This window comes from Pongo abelii, chromosome 7 (assembly GCF_028885655.2).
Source record: "Pongo abelii isolate AG06213 chromosome 7, NHGRI_mPonAbe1-v2.0_pri, whole genome shotgun sequence".
Lineage (NCBI taxonomy): Eukaryota > Metazoa > Chordata > Mammalia > Primates > Hominidae > Pongo > Pongo abelii.
In genome coordinates this window covers 150,183,450-150,205,920 of record NC_071992.2, presented here as the reverse complement: position 1 = coordinate 150,205,920, position 22,471 = coordinate 150,183,450, and the positions used below count along the sequence as shown (strand labels likewise).

General features: G+C 42.5%; 2 long non-coding RNA genes across 4 annotated transcripts in view; one reads left to right on the top strand and one right to left on the bottom strand.

The window, feature by feature from the left end:
* LOC129047557 (uncharacterized) overlaps nucleotides 1-22,217 on the bottom strand; it is a 118,780-nt gene extending 96,563 nt beyond the window's left edge. For 2 of the 3 annotated variants that reach the window (XR_008509324.2, XR_008509325.2), the window contains exons 1-2: nucleotides 22,149-22,198; nucleotides 16,054-16,195 (exon numbers count right to left, since the gene is read on the bottom strand). This is a non-coding gene — a long non-coding RNA (uncharacterized LOC129047557). Of the gene's footprint in view, nucleotides 1-16,053; nucleotides 16,196-22,148 lie in introns of all 3 variants that reach the window. The other variant, XR_010141338.1, reaches the window with a different exon arrangement.
* On the top strand, nucleotides 16,121-17,920 carry LOC103891396 (uncharacterized). The gene is made up of 3 exons (XR_655642.4): nucleotides 16,121-16,174; nucleotides 16,358-16,503; nucleotides 17,082-17,920. It is a non-coding gene; the product is annotated as an uncharacterized LOC103891396 (long non-coding RNA).
* Nucleotides 22,218-22,471: the final 254 nt, after the last annotated feature.

The following is a 22,471-nucleotide window of genomic DNA, read 5'->3' as shown; positions in this document are numbered from 1 at the left end:
AGAGCAAAGCCAACCTGCAGGAAAGGAGGGCTAAGGGACGGAGACAAAGTGGGTCACAGCAACTCATGTGTGCTCCCAGACTAAGCCACATCCAGGCATTTCAGTTTCAAGAGACAATATATCCCTCTTTTGCCTAAGTCATCTCAAGTTGGGTTTTCTGTCCCTTACAAGCAAAGTGGTGCTGACTAACCAGACTCTCATTATTATCCTTGTATTATAGCAGAAGGAACTGAGGCTCTGAGAGGTTTCTTTTCTTTTTTTCTTTTTTTTTTGAGATGGAGTCTCGCTCTGTCACCCAGGCCGGAGTGCAGTGGCACGATTTCGGCTCACTGCAACCTCTGCCTCCCGGGTTCATGCCATTCTCCTGCCTCAGCCTCCTGAGTAGCTGGGACTATAGGCGCCCGCCACCACGCCCGGCTAATTTTTTTTTTTTTTTTGTATTTTTAGTAGAGACAGGGTTTCACCGTGTTGGCCAGGATGACCATGGTCAATCTCCTGACCTGGTGATCCGCCTGCCTCAGCCTCCCAAAGTGCTGGGATTACAGGTGTGAGCCACTGCGCCCAGCCAAGAGGTTTCTTGAGTTGGCCAGGACCACAGATAGAATGCTTGGCCTGGCCGGGATCCTCTCTAGTTCCTCTGACTCTACAGCATTCTTCATTCAGCAATCCTTGCTGCCTCAGCACTTGCCTTGTCCTCGCTGCTGTTGGAGACTCCCCATGCAGCATTCCCCTCTGTCTCTGATCAGCCCCTTCCCTTCTATGAGACCCTGTACTCAAGCATTGGCACATCATTCATTCATTCATTTATTCATCAGAGATTTAATGTCTTAATGTGGATTAGGTATCATGATGGGGTTTTTAAGAGATATAGAAGCAATTAGGAAGAGTCAATTTCTCTGAATTCTTAAACAATCTTGTCCAGTCTCCCCTCCCACTTCCCTGGGACTAGCCCTGCCCATAGGTGCACCATGACCTTCTCACACCTCTCAAGCACCACAGCCTTTGAAGGCATTCATACACTCCTACTTTCTCAATCCCATTCCTCCACATCTCCACCTGGTCTACTCCTCTTCATCCTGAAGCCCCAGCTCTCTGGCTGCCCCTCCAGCATCTGCCAGAGTGAGCCTGTGTCTCTAAGGTTGCTGTCTGCTGACTTCTCTGTTTCCATCTGTTGTTCCCACTGGATTGGACAACTGGAAAGCAAGAACTACATCTTGTCCTCCTGTGCCTAGCAGAAAGCAGGGTTCCTAGGAGGTTCAACCAAAGTTGATTGAATGTTCCTTCAGAAACATTAAAGTTACCCTTTCTCCTTATCATGAAATCAGGTCAGTCTAAATTTCAATGCTTCATTTAGAAGTTGCAATGCACATGTCCCTAATGAAATGTTCTTAAATTCTCATGTTGTGCTAATTCAGCTTGGCCCTTCCAGGGCTGGCTGTCACCAGAATAATAAGCTTCTAGTAGAAGTTCCTAGAAGACAGAGCTTGTCCTCTCTTTACCTTTAACTCTCACCATGTATCGCCCTTCAGCACTCAGCTCCTGCCTGCCTGACAGTCCTCTCTAGGTGTGTCTGAGGCTCCTCAAATATTTGCATTCCCTGTCCCTGTCTGTGATGTTCCCCATGCCCCACACCATCATACCTGGAAATGATGGGACACCGAGCCCACCACAGAAACCAAACCAATCCCTCTGGGTAGCAGGTTGCTTGCTAAATGCCATAACCACTCTGATAGTTTACTTGCTCACTTTTACATTACTTTTTTAACCTTCAAAAATTAATTCTATTTCACAACTAGAAGAATAGCTGTTTGATTTGGAAATTGGCAGAAATCCTTTCTCCCTGATGAGAATCTGCTTTGTAATTTTATATCCTGGAAGATATTAGCTCAAATTACTACTTACTAACACCAGAAACTGGAGGGCCTGGCCCTACTCATCTGTGCAACCTCAGGAAGCCGAAGACCTTCTCAGAGTCTCAGTTTCCTCATGCATCCAGGGAAGGTGTGGATAAATCAAATATCTCTCTTGCTGTTTACAGGCATTGTGCTCAAGGCTGAGTACCCTCTCATTTCATTCTACAACATCCACTTAAAGGAGATATTATTATTTTCCCTATTTTGCACATGAAGAGGCTGAGGCTTGTGTTGTTAAAGTAGTTTGCGGGCAGTCACACCTGTTAAAATGGCAGAACTAGGATTTGAAATCAGGCATACCCAACCTTGCATCCTAGTTCTTAACCACCACCAACAGGGAGATCTAAGATCTTTGCACCTCAGCCATTTCATGATTCTACTGCAGATGAAAATAAATGTCCCTCCAGTGCTCCCTTATTCTCTGGACTTGTTATTACAGCATTCCTTACAATTATTCTTTTAGAAATAATCATCGTAATTAAAAGATAACCTCTGTGATGTCTCATTTATCTCTGTTTCTCAGCAGCCATCACAGGATACATGAACACATACATCTCAGTTCCATTATGGTAGGTTCAAAAGGGTTACAGTCATTAGGAAGGAGAGGAACTAACATGTATCGAGCCCCTTCCATATGCCCAGCACCACAGGAACACCTTCTGGCATTCAGTTTCATGTGATCCTTTCTGAAATCCTGTGAGCCCAATACTAATAATCCCTAATGCTGCAGGCGAGGAAGCCCCAGAGCTACAGCTGTCCAAGGCAGCACAGCCAGGGAAAGGAGAGCTGAGCTCTGCACCTGTGTCCTCTAAATCCAATTGCAAAAGTTCATTCAGTAAAACATGGAAATTTAAGGAATAAAAGAGAAAACCTATAAAATCCACAGATAAGAACTATGTAAAAACCAAAGGAAAGGGAAAGCATTGGCATTAAAACATTCACCAAGATTCCAGGAAACAAGAAAAATCAACAGATGACATAGTTGATCAGGAAAAATGTCCTTGAACATGCTTTTATTGCAGAGACTGCTGCCTAACACGTGTAGATCGAAACCCTGGGAACTGAAGCTACTGAAAGAGAGCTGTTTAGTATGCAGGAAACTCAGTTTTGTGGAAAGGAAAGGGCTTTTATCTCATCAAATACATTCAAAGAGCAAGCAGAAAGTGGCATTTAACAAGAATTGAAAATACAGGAGTCCTGTGCTACAAAGGGACAGTATCAAATTGTTATTGCTGTGTAACAAACCACCCAAAGGTTGAGTGTCTTAAAATTACATGCATTTGCTTAGCTCATGTGGTTGTGGGTCAGTTGAGCAGCTCTGTGGGTCTGGGCTGGGTTGGGCTGATCTCAGTTGAGCTCACTCCAAATCTGCACTTGCTGGGAGGTCTGTTAAGACCTAGCTAGTCTAGGATAGACCTTGGCTGAGAATTCCATCTCCACGCAGTCTCACGCTGCAGCAGGCTAGCTCAAGCTTGTTCACATGGCAGCTAGGCAAGTACCCACGGCAGGAAGCAGAAACACAGGGCCTCAGTAACCTAGGTATGAAACTGTCCCACTAGTTCTATCATATTTCATTAGCCAAAGCAAGTCACCAGGCCAGCCTCAATTCAAAGTGTGAGATAATAGGCTGCACCTTCTGTTGGGAGGAGCTGCAAGTCCTGTGGCGAGGAATACGGGTACAGGAAGGGGGAAAATTGTGACCATTTTTTGCTGAGTTGTACCATGAAGACATCAGATATATAAATTCACTGATCCTGAAGAAGGTTAGAGATTTATCCAGCATCACAGAACAAGTTATGATCAGAGCCCAGAATACAGCAGGAGAGTTATAGCAAATGAAAATATATTTAACACCTACTTGGTACCATGTACTGTAGCAGGGCTTTATATACTGTATCTCAGTTCATCTTCCTGATAACCCAGTTAGCAGCTTCTGTTCCTGTGTGTGTATAAACATCTGGCGTTTTTGCTGTCCAACAGGCCTCCTCTGCTTTCTTTGATAGTAACAACTCAATTTTCCTTCGAGAAACCATGGTTCTTTCACATTCTCTTTATGAGATTTAATAGGGTTGACCCCTTTCCTGGCCCCAAAGAGAGCTGAGAGCTTATAAGCTGGGCCGTCAGAGAACTCCATCTCTCTAGACAAGGGTCTACACTTGGGCATATGACCCAAGCCAAATTAGTCAAAATCAGCCAGAAAAATTCTGTGTAACCACTGGAAGATAGTTTTCTCTCTCAGTGGACTGCCATTTTAAGGATGCTAGAACCTAGAGCTGCTGGGACCTTCTTTGCACTTCTCAGGGAGAGACTATCTGAAATGGAAGCCAACTCAGACACACCCAAGGGAGAAGGACAAACTCCCAGTGCAAGTCATCAGTGAACCCCAGGATAGAGACATGCCTGGAGCCAGCTTCACTGTGACATTCCTGGTCTTCTAAGGCAGTTCATTAAGCCAGATTGAACTAGGTTTCTGTCATTAGCAACCAAGATCATGAGTAATAAGCCAATTTAAAATGGGCCTTTATGCCTGATCTTGTGGCGCTTGACTCTGTAAGGAGAAAATAATAATAATAATCAACCATACATTCTCTGCTCTTTAAGCACTTCCTATTTTATTGGAGAGAAAACAATAATATGCATGAGTCATTGCAGAGAGAGAGAGAGAGAGAGATCTCCGTTTTCCAAAACTTCATTTCTTTAGAAGTCTATACCATCAGATCCCTGTCCTCCAGTGCTCTTTGTGTTGGCATATACTAATACATCACGTGTCCCATACTTCCCTCTTCATCTATCTCGGGGACCATAGCTTCTCATTGGAATCACTTCCTCTAAAACACCTTGAACTCTTTTTCCCCACCTCTGTCATTCTTACCTGGTCAAGCCCAAACTTCACTAAGTCATTCTTCACCCAGGCAGTGGCCTACACTTGATCAGTTGAATATTACTGAAGGCAAACACACCAGCTTGCTGACTCTCCATTAGTGTATTCTTTCATGGTTAACATTGGGTCTTGGCTCGTTGTCTTCCTTTTCTTCAATATTATCATGATTCATGAAGACTTATATATCCATATGTGATCCATCAAATCACCTTTGCCTCACCTCCAATAATCTACCCTTTATCTTCTCAGCTACACAATTTTATGGTCATATCCTCGACCTTGTTACCATAACTGCACCCATCTGACATTCTATTCCAAGCCACTAACTCTTTATTACCTCCTATTACCTAACTAGTGTACCCATTGCAACAATTTTTGAAGAATTCATTAACCTTACCAATCTATTATTTTAAGTACCTCATGTGCACCCTCACTTTTCTCCTTATCTATCTCAAGGACCATGGTCCATGAATGGAATCACTTCCTTGAAAATACCCTCAGCTTCTCTGTCTTCCTCTCTCTCTCCATCATTCTTACCTGATCAGAGCCCACTACTCATTAAATCACTTCTTCATTCATGTAGTGGCCCACACTTCAGAGACATAAAGAGGGAGAGAGAGAGAGAGAGAGAGAGAGAGAGAGAGAGATTGCAATAAAGGGCTGAAAAATCATTCACTTAAATACAAATACTGAAAGCCAACACTGAGCCAAGCTCAGGGACAACCCCAATTCCAAACTGTAATAGCAATCCCAGATTCTATTTTTGTAATGGTCAACAGACATAGAATCAGTACTTTGCACAGTCTTGAGAGGTGAAGCAGGTATCCTCTTTGATATCCAATATTGCTGGAGGAAAACACACTACCTTGCTGACTGACCTAACTCTAAATTCAGGGTAACAGATTTCAGACAGCATGCAAAATGTTCCTGAGTTCCTGCCACTCTTTCTACTTTCCAAAGTGATGATCTTTTAAATCTTCTTCTCTCTTACTGAGCCCCTACATCCTTATGTCCCCTCCTCCACATCATTCCCAAATTGTGACTTTGCTTGCTACTTTATGTGTGTGTGTGTACCTTATATTCACTGAGAATACAAAAAGAATTATACAAAACCCCATTCATCTTCCCTTCACTCATCCCAACCACCTACTCACATCCTCTCAATATTCCCTCTTCTTATGAAAAAAAGTGTCTCTGATCCTTACAGGTAAAGCCTCCACTTGTTTTTGTAGACATCATTCAACCTCATCTACTCAAGGACTTTGCTCCTGTTTTTATATCCTCTTTCTCCTGTCTTCATGCTAAGCCATGCCTTCTCTACAGAATCATCCCAATTAGCATACCAAATGTTCTATCATCTCTATAATTTAGAACAAATAAAACAAACAAAAATCTTCTTTGCCTCTATAGTACTTCTAGCTCCATCCCATTGATCCATTTCCCTTCACTGAAGGGTATTTGAAAATTGTGTGTCCATCTTCACTGCTCACCTTCAGTCCTCTCCTTTGTTCATTTTGATTGGGTTTCTGTCCTTATGACCAAACAAAGATTTTTTTCCTGTATGGTCTCCAATAATCACTTAGCAGAAGTTGACCTGGCTGATCACTTCCTCTTTCAAGAATCATGTCCTTCTGCCCTTCTCTTGACTTCCATCATGCACACTTCTCAAATATCCCCCCTAACTCACTGGCTGATTCTATCCTCCTCCCACCCCTTCAGTCTCATTTCCTTGATCTTGTGTCTCTGCTTGACTTGGAAAAATTGGAGACTCCTAAGGCCTTTCTCATTCACTAAACTCTCTTATTTGTTCCTAGGGCAATAATATTATCTAAGTACTCAAGTTCTTGTTTCCAGTCCTTACCTCTCCCTAACTCTATGACTACTTATACACAAAGATGTACTGGACATTCCACATAGACATTGCGTCTCAGGAGGAATGATGATCTCAGTAGGAATGTTAGAGTTAATGTGATCCAAATGGAACTATTTTCTCCTCCAGATCTGTTCTTTCCAAGTCTTCTTCACCATGGTACATGGTATCCAGTTGCTCAAGCCAAAACAGTAGAAATTATCTGAGATTCTCTTTTGCACAGACCCCACTCTCAGTCTTTCAATAAGCAAGTCTAGTTGCCCTAACTCCAAAACCTACTCCAAACCTGTGCATTTTCCTTATTGTCATACCTCCTCCACTGGTGAAGCCACCATCACGTATCCTATGGATGAATGCAGTAGCTTCCAGCTGTTTTTCTTGCTACTTCTCTAGTTCTTTTCAACTCTTTATTCACCCCAGCAGAATAATCACTTTCAAACATAAATTAGAACTGGCTTTTGCCTGTTCAGAATCCATCAATATCTTCTCATCATCCTTGGAACAGAATGCGAACTCCTGGCTTGGGAACACCAATCCAGTGCAGTCTAATCTGAGCACCATATGCGGGGATGTCTGTATTTAAGTTGGCAGGAATATCATGGCAGTGAGTCATAAAAAGTGCTGAAAAAGAAATCAGCCTATGCTTGAAGGCTGAAGAATTGGCTGACTACAAGTCTGGTGCTTAGGACTGGATCCCTGCACAAGAGGTGGACAAAGCACCTATCCCTGCAGCATTGTTTGACATATCCCTGGGCATGGCTCTCCACACCACTGATGTGGAAACCATAGGATGAATCATTCTTTTCTAAAGTGTATATACCAATAAAGCCTATGGAAACTGGGGAGAAAAAAGTCCAAACTTTTGGCCAGGTACAGTGGTTCATGCCTGCAATCCTAGCACATTGAAAGGCTGAGGTAGAAGAATCACTTGAGCTCAGAACTTCAAGACCAGCCTGGGCAACATAGTAAGACACTGTCTCTACAAAAAATAAAAATAAAAAAATAGCTAAGCGTGGTGGCACACACATGTAGTTGCAATACTTGGGAGGCTGAGGCAAGAGGATCACTTGGGACCAGGAGTTCAAGACCAGCCTGGGCAACCTAGTGATACTTTGTCTCTACAAAATAGTAATAATAATAAATAGCCAGTTGTGGTGGCATGCGCCTGCACTCTCAGCTGCTTGGGAGGCTGAGGCAGGAGAATCCCTTGAGCTTAGGGGGCCAAGGCTTCTCTGAACTGTGATTGTACCACTGTACTCTAGCTTAGGTGACAGAGCAAGATCCTGTCTCAAAAACAACATCAACGAAAACAGTCCAAATTTCTTATGCTGGTTGACAAAAACATCTATATATAGTCTGTGCCCAGCCAATATCATTAGGCTAATCCCATGTGGCTGTCTTCCTCACCTCCTCAGCTCCCCAACACTGGTCGTCTTCCAGTTCTTCATGACCAGCTCATTCACACTCCCGACTTTTATATGAGCTGTTCCCTCTGCCAGGAAGTTTTAGCCCCTAACTGGCATATGGCATTTTCTCATTCAAAGCTTACCGTTACCTCACATCTACAGAGAAATCTTCATTGATCAAACACTAGTCACTCACATTGACCTCTTTATAAATTTAATGTATGGGAGAGAGGGAGAAAATGGTGGGCAGGAGACAGGACTAACCTGCAGCTCCTGCTCAGATGGACAGAACAGTATGTGGAGACTAACATTGCAAACTTTTGCTCCAAGAACCACCACAGGAACATACAGGAAAACTCAAAGAATTCACAGACCCTTTGAAAGAAACAGCTTACCTCTGCAAACTCCACAGGACAGCCAAAAATCTGTGAGTTTTCAAAGTGTGGGAGAAAAAAAAAAGTGCCTCTGAACACACATTCCTATTGGGGAACCTGAAAATCCAGATCACAAGTGAAGGATTTAACGTTACTTACAGCTGACATGGATTTAGAGAGCCAAACGAAATATAAAAGTAGAAGAAGCAGTGGGAAAAGCCCTATAGGAATTCCTTGTCCCCAGCTTGAGCCCAGGGAAGCCATTTTTGGCCTTGTCTCACAGGGGTCCTTGGAGAAGGGAAGGCAGCCAGTGGAATTGGAGAGGGGCCACAGGGTGAAGGAAGCTCCTAGCTGAACTTTGTAACAATTTCAACTGAGCACAAATTTTCCTGAGTGGAATCATGGGGGGACCAATGGGAAGTGCAGATATGAGTACAGAAGCCACAGCCAAAGGTGCAGGTAGGTGGGGAGGAGAGAGGCCTGACAGCCTTGCTTGCTTTCTCAGCAGGAAGGCTTGTAACCTGGGGCAAGATCTCAGCCCTGTTCCATGGCTGCCTGGATATAAACTCAGTGCTGTCGTTGGGGCACGTCAAGAGTGAGGCTGGCCTTGCTGGCTGCCTGGGAGCTGGGTGAGGCCTGTCAATGCCGGCTTTCCCACACTTCCCTGGTGACCTGTATAATGCAATAGAGGCAGCTATAACCCCCCACGGGAACAAAACTCCATTGGCCTGAGAACTACCCCAAATCCCCCACGGTGGTCGCAGCAAGCCCTGCCGAAAGAGAGTCTGAGCTCAGACCCAACCCTGCCCCCACCTGATGGCTTTCCTCTATCTACCCTAGTAGCTCAAGACAAAAGACATAAACTGTTAGAAGAAATATGGCCCCGCCCATCACCTGAGAAACCCCCAGTACTTATCCTGGCCAATGTAGGGCAGGAATATATGCCCTTTCTACTACTGTAGCTGGTGCTTTTTTGAAGTGCCACCTCCTGGCTGGAGGTCAACCAACTCAAGCCATTCCAGCAACTCATAACAGAACAACCCTGCTCCAAAGAAGGAGAAAACAACAGCTAATTCCACCGCCTACAATACCGTGGCTAATTAGAGGTCCTTAGTATGTCCATGTAACAACTTCACTGCTAGCATAATCGGCATCTGAAAAAACCAATACACTGAACAAAATTACAACCAAGGACTCCTACAAAGTCTACTTCACTCCCCTGCCACCTCCACTGGAACAGGTGCTATTAAGCACAGCTGGGACATCTGAACACAAATTACATCACAGGACCCTTTGCAGACATTTCCCAGCACCAGCTCAGAGCCTGGAAACCCTGCTGGGTGGCTAGATCCAGAAAAGCAATGACAATCAATGCAGTCCAGCTCTCAGGAAGCCCCATCACTAGGAGAAGGGGGAGAGCACCATATCAAGGGATCAACTGATAGGACAAAAAAATCAGAACTGCAGCCCTTGAGTTTCAGATCTTTCCACTGAAACAGTCTACCCAATTAAGAAGGAACTAGAAAAGTAATTCTGGTAATATGACAAAACAAGGTTCTATAACACCCTCAAAAGATTGCACTATCTTTCGAGCAATGGATCTAAGCAAAGATGAAATCTCTGTATTGCTAGATAAAGAATTCAGAAGGTTGATTGTTAAGCTACTCAGAGTAGCTTAATACTCCTTCCCTGTTTCACCTTTCTCTGATTGAGAGAAAGGTGAAAACCAACTTAAAGAAATTTTTAAAATAATACAGAATATGAATGAAAAGGTCTCCAGAGTAATAGATATCTTAAAGAAAAGACAATCACCACTTCTGGAAATGAAAGACAGACTTAGAGAAATGCAAAATACACTGGAACTTTCAAAAATAGAATTACACAACTAGAAGAAAGAACTTCAGAGCTCAAAGACAAGGCTTTCGAATTAACCCAATTCAATAAAGACAAATAAAAATGAACACACCTGTAATCCCAGCACTTTGGGAGGCTGAGGCAGGAGGATCACTTGAGGTCAAGAGTTTGAGACCACACTGGCCAACATGGTGAAACCTCATCTCTACCAAAAAATACAAAAATTAGCCAGACAGGGTGGTGCGCACCTGTAGTCCCAGCTACTTGGGAGGGTGAAGTGGGAGAATCACTTGAACCTAGGAGGAAGAGGTTCAAGTGAGCTGAGATTGTGCCACTGCACACCAACCTGGGTGACAGAGTAAAACATGTCAAAAAAAAAAAAAAAAGGAATAAAGCCTCCAAGAAACTTGTAATTATGTTAAATGACCAAACAAAGGAATAATTAATGTTCCTGAGGAAGAAGAAAAATCTAAAAGTTTAAAAAACTTATTTGAGGGAATATCAAGAAAACTTCCCTGGTCTTACTACAGATCTAGACATCCAAATATAAGAAGCTCAAAGAACACCCTAGAAATTCATTGCAAAACTATAATCACCTAGGCACATAGTCATCAGGTTATCTAAAGTCAAGATGAAGGAAAGAATCTTAGGAGCTATAAGGCAAAAGCATCAGGTAATCTACAAGGGAACACCTACTAAATTAACAGCTGATTTCTCAGCAGAAACCCTGCAAGCCAGAAGGGGTTAGGGTCCTATCTTTAACATCCTTAAACAAAATAATTATCAGCCAAGAATTTTGAACCCAGCAAAACTAAGCTTCATAAATGAAGGAAATAACATCTTTTTCAGACAAACAAATGCTGAGAGAATTTGTGACTACCAAATGAGCACTACAAGAAATGTTAATAGGAATTCTAAGTCTTGAAACAAAACCTCAAAATATACCAAAATAGAACATCCTTAAGTATAAATCTTACAGGGCCTATAAAGCAATAACACAATGAAAAAAACAAAAAGTATTCAGGCAATAACTAGAATGATGAATAGGACAGCACCTCACATCTCCATACTAACATTGAATGTAAATGGCCTAAATGCTCCACTTAGAAGATACAGAATGGCAGAATGGATAAAAATCCACTAACCAAGTATGTGCTGTCTTCAAGAGACTCACCTGACACATAAGAACTCACATAAACTTAAGGTAAAGGTTTGGAAAAAGATATTCCATGCAAACGGAAAAGTGAGCAGGAGTAGCTAGCTATTCTTGTATCAGACAAAACGGACTTTTTTTTTTTACTATATGAATGTATCATATTTTGTTTATCTATTATCCAGTAGAAGGACATTTGGACAGTTTGGACTGTTTGGTGATTATGAATAAAACCACTATGAACATTAACATATAGGTGTTTGTATGAATATAGGTTGTCACGTCTCCTGAATGAACCTGGGAGTAGGGTTGCTGGATTGTATGGTAAATGTGTATTTAATTGTAAAACAGATTTAAAGCAACAACAGTTTTAAAAGAAACAATGGACTTAAACTATACTCCACACACACACACAAGTAGACTTAACAGCTATTTACAGAACATTCTACCCAACAACTGCAGAATACACATTCTTTCCATCAGCAAATGGAACATTTTCCAAGATAGACCATATGACAGGCCACAGAACAAGACTCAATAAACTTAAGAAAATTGAAATTATATCAAGTACTCTCTGAGACTACAATGGAATAAAACTTGAAATTAACTCCAAAGGGAACCCTCAAAACCATACAAATACATGGAAATTAAATAGTCTGCTCCTGAAAGATCTCTGGGTCAACAATGTAATAAAGATGGAAATTAAAAAGTTATTTGAACTGAACAACAATAGTGATGCAACCTATCAAAACCTCTGGGATACAGCAAAAGCAGTACTAAGAGGAAAGTTTATAGCATTAAATGTCTACATTAAAAAGTCTGAAAGAGCACAAATGAAACTCTAAGCTCACACCTCAAGGAACTAGAGAAACAAGAAAGAAACAAATCATTTCTTTTGTTCAACCAAACAACCCAAACCCAGCAGAAGAAAAGAAATAACAAAGATCAGAGCAGAACCAAATTAAATTGAAATAAACAACAACAACAACAAAATACAAGACAGAAATAAAACAAAAAGCTGGTTATTTTAAAAAATACACAAAATCGATACACCATTAGCAAGATTAACCAAGAAAAGAAGAGAGAAGATCCAAATAAGCTCAATTAGAAATGAAACATGAGATATTACAACCAAGAGCACAGAAATAAAAAAGATCATTCAAAACCACTAGGAACATTGTTATGCACACAAACTAGAAAACCTAGAAGCGACAGATAAATTCCAGGAAATATACAACCTTCCTAGGTTAAACCAAGAAGAAATAGAAACTCTGAACTGACCAATAACAATAGCAAGATTGAAACACTAATTTAAAAAATTGCCAATATAAACAGTCCAGGATCAGATGAATTCACAGCTGAATTCTATCAGACATTCAAAGAAGAATGGGTATCCATCCTACTGAAACTATTTCAAAAGATAGAGAAAGAGGGAATCCTTCCTAAATTATTCTGTGAAGCCATTATCACTCTAATACCAAAACCAGCAAAGGACATAACAAAAAGAGAAAATTACAGACCAACATCCCTGATGAACATAGATGCAAAAATCCTCAACAAAATACTAGCTAACTGAATTGAAGAGCATATCAAAAAGATAATCCACCATAATCAAGTAGAATTCATACCAGGGGTGCAGAGTTGTTTTGACATACACAAGTCAATAAATGCGATTCATCACACAAACAGAATTAAAAACAAAAATCTTATGATCATCTCAATAGATGCACAAGAAGCATTTGACAAAATCCAGTATCGCTTTATGATTAAAACTCTCAGCAAAATCAGCATAGAAGGGACATACCTTAAGGTAATAAATGACATCTATGACAAACCCACAACCAACATTACACTGAATGGGGAAAAGTTGAAAGCATTCCCCCTGAGAACTGGAACAAGACAAGGATGCCCATTTTCACCACTTCTATTCAGAGTAATACTGGAAGTCCTAGCCAGAACAAGCAGACAAGAGAAAGAAATAAATAGTATCTAAATTGGTAAACAGGAAGTAAAAAAACTGTCACTGTTTGCCAATGATATGATTGTATACCTCAAAAACCCTAAAAACTCATCCAAAAAGCTCCTAGATCTGATAAATGAATTCAGTAAAGTTGCAGATACAAAATCAATGTACACAAATCAGTAGCACTGCTATACACCAACAGCAACTAAGCTGAGAATAAAATAAAGTACTTAAACTCTTTTACAACAGCTGCAATAAAATAAAATAAAATACTTAGGAATATACCTAACCAAACAGGTGAAAATCTCTACAAGGAAAACTACAAAACACTGCTAAAAGAAGTCATACATGACCCAAACAAATGGAAACACATCCCATGCTCATGGATGGGTAAAATCAATGTTGTGAAAATGACCATACTGCCAAAAGCAATCTATAAATTCAATGCAATTCCTATCAAAATACCATCATCATTATTCACAGAACTAGAAAAAACAATCCTGAAATTCATGTGGAACCAAACAAGAGCCTGCACAGCTAAAGAATGACTAAGCAAAAAGAACAAATCTGGAGGCATCACATTACCCAACCTCAAACTTTACTACAAGGCTACAGTTACCAAAACAGCATGGTACTGGTATAAAAACAGGCATGTTTTTAGACTAATGGAACAGAATAGAGAATCTGGAAATCAAGTCAAATACTTACAGCCAACTGGTATTTGACAAAGCAAACAAAAAGATAAAGTGGGGAAAGGACACCCTATTCAACAAACGGTGCTCGGATAATTGGCAAGCCACAGGTAGAAGAATTAAGTTGGATCTTCATCTCTCACCTTACACAAAAATCAACTCAAGATAGATGAAAGACATAAATCTAAGACCTGAAACCATAAAAATTCTAGAAGATAACATCAGAAAAACTCTTGTAGACATTGGCTTAGGCAAAGAGTTCATGACAAAGAATCGAAAAGCAAATGCAACAAAAACAAAGATAAATAGATGGAACCTAATTAAACTAAAAAGCCTCTGCACAGCAAAAGAAATAATCAGCAAATTAACAGACAACCCATAGAGTGGTAGAAAATCTTTGCAAACTATGCATCTGACGAAGAGCTAATATCCAGAATCTATAACGAACTCAAACAAATCAGCAAGAAAAAAACAAATAATTTCATCAAAAACTGGGCTAAGGACATGAATAGAAAATTCTCAAAAGAAGATATGCAAATGGCCAATAAACATATGAAAAAAATGTTCAATATCACTAATTATCAGGGAAATGCAAATCAAAACCCCAATGTGATACCATTTTACTCTTGCAAGAATGGCCATATTAAAAAATCAAAAAATAATAGATGTTGGTGTGGATATGGTGAAAAGGAAACACTTATACTGCTGGTGGGACTGTAAACTAGTACAACTACTAGGGACAATAGTGTGGAGATTCCTTAAATAACTAAAAGTAGATCCATCATTTGATCTAGGAATCCCACTACTGGCTATCTACCCAGAGGAAAAGAATTGACTATGTGAAAAAGATGCTTGCACATGCACGTTTATAGCAACACAATTCGCAATTGCAAAAATACGGAGCCAGCCCAAATGCCCATCAATCAACGTATGGATAAAGAAAATGTGTGGTATATACGTGCCATGAAATACTACTCAGTCATTAAAAGGAACAAAATAATGGCATTCACAGCAACCTGGATGGAGTTGGAGACCATTATTTTAAGTGAAGTAACTCAGGAATGGAAAACCAAATATCATATTTTCTCACTTATAAGTGGGATATAAGCCATGAGGATGCAAAGGTGTAAGAATCATATAATGACCTCTGAAACCTTGGGGGGAAGATTGGGAGGGGAGTTGAAGAATAAGAGACTACACATTGGGTACAATGTACACTGCTCAGGTGACGGATGCACCAAAATCTCAGAAATCGCCATTAAAGAACTTACCCGTGTAACCAAACACCCCCTGTCCTCCAAAAATTATTGAAATAATAATAACAACAAATAAATTTAAAGTATGTTCTGGAATAATCAGTGCATGTACATTCAAAAGATACCAAAGGTTATACAAGGAGGGAAAAAAGCAAACATTTTTTTCCTTCTCCTTTCTCCAGCCATCCCAATAGTCCCTGGAGGTAACTCTTGTCCCTACTTTCTACATAGTCTTTCTTCATGTGGTCTACGTGATTAATGACATACATGTATTCTTTTGTTTGATTTTTCCCATAATTAAATGGCAGCACACTCAATATGCTGTTCTATAAGATGCTTTTTTCACTTGACAAAACATCTTAGATGTTGTGTTGTACTTATATCCATCTATCTATTTAGAAATTGCCTTACTCTTTTTAAAAGTTCCAGAGGGCTCTATTGTAGGGATACACTATATTCTCTATTGATGGACATTTACATTATTTCCCCTTTTTTTTTGCTAGTTCAGTGATGCAGTGAATATCCTTGTACACATATGAGTTGCTTTGCATATGTGCTAACATGTTTGTAGGATAAATTTCCTAGGAGCCAAACTGCCACATCAAAGTCGATGCACATTTTAAATGTTGATAGCTATTGCCCAACTGCTCTTTACAGAGCCTGTCCCAGTTTACACTTCCACCAGCCTCACCTTATTTAAATCCTCTGCAGAGCAATTACCACTTTCCAATATTGTCTGTTCATTGCTTTTCTCCCCCAGGGTGGAAACCATTTCATTGCTGCTGGGCTCCTGGGGCCTAGATCATTGTCTGGTAAGCTCTCAATAAATAGGCCTGGAATAAATGAACAGACAATTGAAAACGGACACAGTAAAAAGAACAAGAAGCTTGGCATTCAAATAACATCAGGTTCAAATCCTGACTCTGTCATAACTGTTTGGCCTTGGGGCAAATTATTTAACCATTCTGAGCCCCATTTCCTCGTCTGGTAAACAGAGATAATAATAACTGCTACTTTGAAGACTTACTCTCAGGACCAAATAGGATCATAGCTGTGACAAGTGTTTTGTGACCACAGACAGCTCCAGCTCTGTGCAGTTACTAGGATCCTGGGCTGATGAGAAACCAACTCCAGCTAAGAGGTAAATCCTAAATCAATGCACCATTTAAACTTAGTGACCATGCATGTTGAACACCATAAACTTCCAATGAAACCTGTAGAAAGCACAAGGATAATTTGGCAGGGCTTCTACTGGCTAGTTCTTATTGAATAGAAGGTTGATTTGTCAGCAAATACTCCCTACAGAGAAGCAGATGTCTGGAGCCCTAGGCTTAAGGTCTACCAAAGAAATCAGGGCACACTAGTTTTTCTAGAAGATTAAAAATAATGTCCATTTAAAGATACTGCTGATGCCTGGGGTGAGGTGGGACAGGAGTGAAAGAATATGTTCCAGCAAGGGTCAGGGGAGACACTTTTTCTCAGGGGTGTGAGGGTTAGTTCCCAAAGGTTGAGGACTTCCCCAGAGAGTGAGCAAATAAAAGATTTAACAGCTCCTACGGGAACTAGCCAGAACCAATTACAATTAGGACTAGCCTGGCTTCGCATGAAAAGTCTGGTAGAAAACTGCATGCTGAGAAATTGAGTGTCTTATTGGGGAGATGGGCTGGCTGGTTTCCAGAAATCACCGGGCATAAGGCCACCCTGATGTCTCTGTTTTAGATTGTGATTGACCACTGAGTAGCTGCCCAAATTGAGACACTCCTCAGCCCCCAGCCTGACAGAACAATTGGCCCACACTGCCCCGGAGGCTGCTGGGCAGGAGCTGGTAATTGACAGAGAACTCATTATCGAAGGACAGAGCCTCTGAGCACGCTGGGAATCTGAACTGACAGAGCCCAAGGGCCTGGGAATCGGATCACTGGGAAGAGACAGCCCAAGTGTTGTGTGTCCTGGACGTACAGAGGAAAATAAAGTTTCAGAAATTACTCGGCACTAAAAGAGGGCTCTGGTATTGAAAGCCATCTCTGATCCACTCTCCATGTGGCTTTGGACATGCAATTGACCTCTGTGAGCCTCAGTTTTGTCACCTCCAAAATAGAGATGAGAATAAATCTTTTTCATGGAGTAAGAAATAAGGATGCTGTAATTATGACATTGATGATCATCATTATAACAACTAGCAGCTATTTCACATCCTCCAGATGTCAGAGACCATTTGAAGAGTGTTAAAAATGGACCAGGCACAGTGGCTCACACCTGTAATCCCAGCGTTTTGGGAGGCCCAGGCAGGAGGGTCACTTGAACCCAGGAGTTTGAGAATAGCCTGGGCAACATAGTGATAACCCTCCATCACTACAAAAAATCAGAAGGGTGTGGTGGTGCACACCTGTAGTCCCAGCTACAAGGGAGGCTGAAGTAGGAAGATCGCTTAAGCCCAGGAGTTCAAGGTTGCATGAAGGAGTTCAAGGTTGTCATGATCACACCACTGCACTCCAGCCTGGGCTACAGAGCAAGATCCTCTCTCATATAAAATAAAATAAAAATAATATTAAAATGCACTAACTATGTGATCCTCACAACAAGGCCTATGCTGTTATTCTCATTTTATAGATGAGGAAAGGAAAGAATAGAGATAAGATGTTGCCCTAGGTTAGACAGCTAGAAGCTGGCAACATTTGAATTTGAAACTGAATATTCTGGCTCTGGAGCCCATTCTGTTAAACATGTACTCACCCACCTGGATAAGAAGCACAAAAAGAAGGGCCCCTGCAGCACCTGGCAGAAAGGGGTGTTTAATAACAATACTTTCTCCTTTCTCCCACCCCTCACGCCCACCTAGGAGCATTCTAGACTGTCTCTAACTTAAAAAGCTGATGTGTGCCAACCCCATAGCTGGCGAGGAACAAAGTCTTCCATAATCCTCTATAGGATTTTTAGAAGCCCAAATGCTGTAAATAGTCCAGTTCCCAAAAGACCGAGTCCTATTGTCCAAGATGTATAAAAACCTCCTGCTGTCATTAACCTCAAAAGACAAGAATGATTTGAGTAAATTGAACCTGGGGAAAAGCAGTCTCCAGGTAGAGGAACCAGCGGGATGAGCTCTGAGGGCTGAGCATTCAAGGCGCAGATGAATAGCATGGCCTCACTAGGGGAAGCCGCAATGCCAGGGGCTGGGGAAGGTTAGCAGGGGGAAGGTGGGGAACATGGCAATTCAGAAAGATTGTAATGGATCATGACTATTACACCAAAGGCTTTAGAATTTAGGGCATCCCAAAGGCTTACTTGTGCAATGAATCTGTCCTTTACACATCTGTCATCCCACCTCAGTGTCACATAGGGAAACAGGTAGAACGGAGCCCATTATATATTGTATTATTTTCCTGTTGCTATTGTAACATTTCCACAAACTTTTCAGCTTAAAACAACATAAATTGAATATCTTATAGTTCTGAAGGTCATAAAGTCCAAAATGGACTTAGGGGGCTATAATCAAGGTATCAACAAGATGGGGTTCCTTCTGGGGCTCTAGGCGAGGACATGTTCCTTGCTTCTGCCAGCTTCCAGAGGCCGCTTGAATTTCCTGGCTTGTGGCTGCATCACTCCTAACACTGTTTCTGTTATCACATCCCCACCAACGCTGCCACTCCAGCCTTCCTCTTGTAGAGACCACTGTGATTACATTGGGCTCACTCAAATAATCTAGGATAATTCCTCCGTCTCAAGATTCTTAACTTAATCACATCGGCAAAGTCCCTTTGCCATGTGAAATAACATATTTAGAGGTTTCCAGAATTAGGACATGGACATCTTCGTGGGGGACATTATTCAGTCTACCACATCTCTATTCAACAATGTTAACCTCAAGAAAGTAATCTAATATCCTTGTGCTTCAGTTTCCTCATCTGTGCGGTGGATTAAATAATACCATTTACTCCACAAAGTGGTTCTGAAAAGTAAACGGGTTAATATTCATAAAGCACTGGGCCCCGGGCTGGCACTGCCCAGCTGCCGAGCACAATGTGATGGGGGATCCAAGAGGGAGAGTGACCCCACCCTCCCCTTCCTTCTCCCAAACTCAACTGGGTGTAAAGAGGATGCCAAGACCCCACACCTGGCCCCATTGTTCCTTGGAGTACCCCGCTCTTCCTGCTGCCACAGTGCTTCACACCTGGTGCAGATGACCCCTTGAGCCTCACCTCCTGCCTCAGCCCCCACCAGACCTCCAGTGCTGGGAAAGTCACCTATGTATTCCTAATACACTGTGCTGTTTCTCTCTGATGTGGCTCCTCCACGACGTCCCCTGGGAGTCCATCATCCCAGGGCTGCCTTTCACCCCTGGCTGAACCCCAGTTTACTTTCAGAAGGAGCTCAGCTATTTCATCTTTGTAGCAAGCTTCTTCAGCACCCACGGGCTGGTGCACAAGGCTGTCTGCCCTCGCTCATACTATGTCACATTTTGCATAACATTGTAGATAGCTGTCACCTTTGCTGCTCCCTCTAAGGCCTCTGAACTCCCCAGGGGAGGACTTTGCTTTTGCAGCTTCTAGAGGCCACCCACATCAGCCTGCATTAGGCCCCGGAATCAGCCCTTAGCCAGCGACAGACAGAGGAAGTGGGGGATAAATATCCGAGCTTCCTTGCCCCTCAGTGGAGACAACTTTGCATCACATTCTATGTAATCTCTCAGAGCCCCCAGTGGACTGAGCTCAGCTGCCCACAGTAGTACCCGGCTTCATAACACACCCTTAAGTGACCCTCTTTCCCTCGCCACCTCCCCACATCCTTATGATACAGGAGTTAAGAAGAAATTACTTAGGCAGACAGTAGGGCATGGGAGTCCTCGGTAACGCTATTCTTTTTCATGAAAAGCAGCCCTAAATCATTTTCTAACAAAGAGCAGCCCGCAAGCTGGGAGCTTGCACAGGTGAAAGCAGGCAGGAGCTAAGGACTAGATATTTTCAAGATGGAGGCTCTATCTTCCCTTCTCTGCCAGCCACGTGTATTGTAAGGAGCAGATAAGATGGCACGGATCAACTGGAAAGCCCATTTGCATAAGATCAGGGTGGGCGACCAGCCTTCCCTGCGCACTATGTAAACGTCATACCTGATCTAGCTAATCTGTGAGCCCCACGTAAATCAGACACCACGTCCTCAAAGTGAACTATAAAACTCAGCGCATTTGCCACCAGCCGGTCCTTTACATTGGGAGACGCCTTCCTCTATAGAGAAAGCTGTTTCTCTTTCTCTTTTCTTCGACCTATTAAACCTCCGCTCCTAAACTCCTCATGTGTGTCCATGTCCTAAATTTTCCTGGAGCATGACAATGAACCCCAGCTTATATACCCCAGACAACATAGCCTCTTCACTTACAGGACTAGTGTTTCCTGGGATTACTTTTTCAAACAGAAAACTTGCACTGAGTTATCATCTCAGGGTGTTAGGGGACCCAAACCAAGACAAAGAAAGAAAATGTATTTGGGATGACTAATTTAATGTTAAAGCATAGAACTGGTGCAAGAGAAACTGAGGAAATAAGGAAGTCTCTGAGAATCCTTGAAACTTTCAGAGTAAGGGAGAATTCTGGGCTTTTACCTCTACATGGGATAATTGTTTAAATACTAAATGATGGCCAGGTGTGGTGGCCAGAGAGCTCCCAGCACTTTGGGAGGCTGAGGCAGGAGAATCGGTTGAGCCCAGGAGACCAGCCTGGGCAACATTGTGAGACCTCATCTCTACAAAACATTTTAAAACATTACCCAGGAATGGTAGTGTGCGCCTGTAGTCCCAGCTACTCAGGAGGCTAAGGTGGGAAGATTGCTTGAGCCCAAGAGGTAGTGGCTGCAGTGAGCTGTGATCACACCACTGCATTCCAGCCTGGGCAACAGAGTGAGACCCTGTCTCAATGAAAAAACAAATAAATAAATAAATATTAAATGATGACTCCACACAGCCAGAAGGTTCGGATCCGCACCAACAGAGGGTACAAAAGACGTACTCATTTCTTGTATCCTCCACAAGGCCCAGCCAGGAGCTGAGCTCACACAGTCATCCCCTTAGAGACCCTCTCTTCTCTGGGCTTGTTTTAATCCTTTGTTGCAGAGCATATTCTTGTGCAGTCAACTGTGCACCCAGAACAGGGGGCCAGGCAGGGGGCCTTATTTACCCCCGTGCCTGGCACAATGTCTGGTGCAAAAATCACTCACCTCAGCTGGATGATTTACAATTTGGTGACACCCCTCCCACCCTCAACATGTCCAGAGAGCTAAAAGAAGTTAACCACTAAACAGATTGCAATAGAAGGGCAGTGCGTCTCCAGGGCCTCGCACAGCACATTGCATGCACTTGAGAAAGGAGGGAAGATTGGTTCTAAGGCCACCCAGGGAACTTCTCTTGGTGCTTCCCTGTGGAGCCCTATGGGTTGCCTGGGGCTCCCCCAGCCCTGAGAGATAGTTATTGTCTAAGCAGAAGCTGTAAAGCTATCTGTGTTCCCCAGAGCTCCCCTACCCCACTTTGTGGCTCAGAGGTCCTGCGGTAAAGATCCTGGATGCGATAGGTGGTTTCAATGAGGCCTCTTCTCACCATCCACCACCTGGGCATAGCAGACCATTGTCACCTGGGACCTCAGTCAATGTTCTCACAGACCCAGGATAGCCAGCAGAGCACATGGTCTCACTTAAGCCCCTGTTATGAGTCTCCCATGTGACACTCCTAGGATCCCGCCTGGTGTTAGTTGGCATTACTGGGGTCTCTCAGGCCCCAACTCAGGGGCTAAGAAAGGCTCTGTACCTCTCCTCTGGCTCCTCGCCCTGCAGTGGGGCTCTTCCCGCCACATCTAAGGGAAAGGAAAGAGGCAACAGCCACTAAGAGGCAGCCCCTTGGTTGCACATAATGAGAACATTCTAGAACTTGAATTCACATCTCACTGAACCCCCAGTGCTCCTTTGGGGCACCCACCCAGCTGGCCATAGGTTTGGAAAGAGACACCACTTTCCATCTGGGAAGCTGAGGTCATGCTCTTTTCAAGGTTTAGCAACTAAGAGGCTGCTGACAAGCCTGCAGAGTGGAGCGCAACTGTGAAAATGCTCTGGCCACAAATTCAGGAGTCAGTA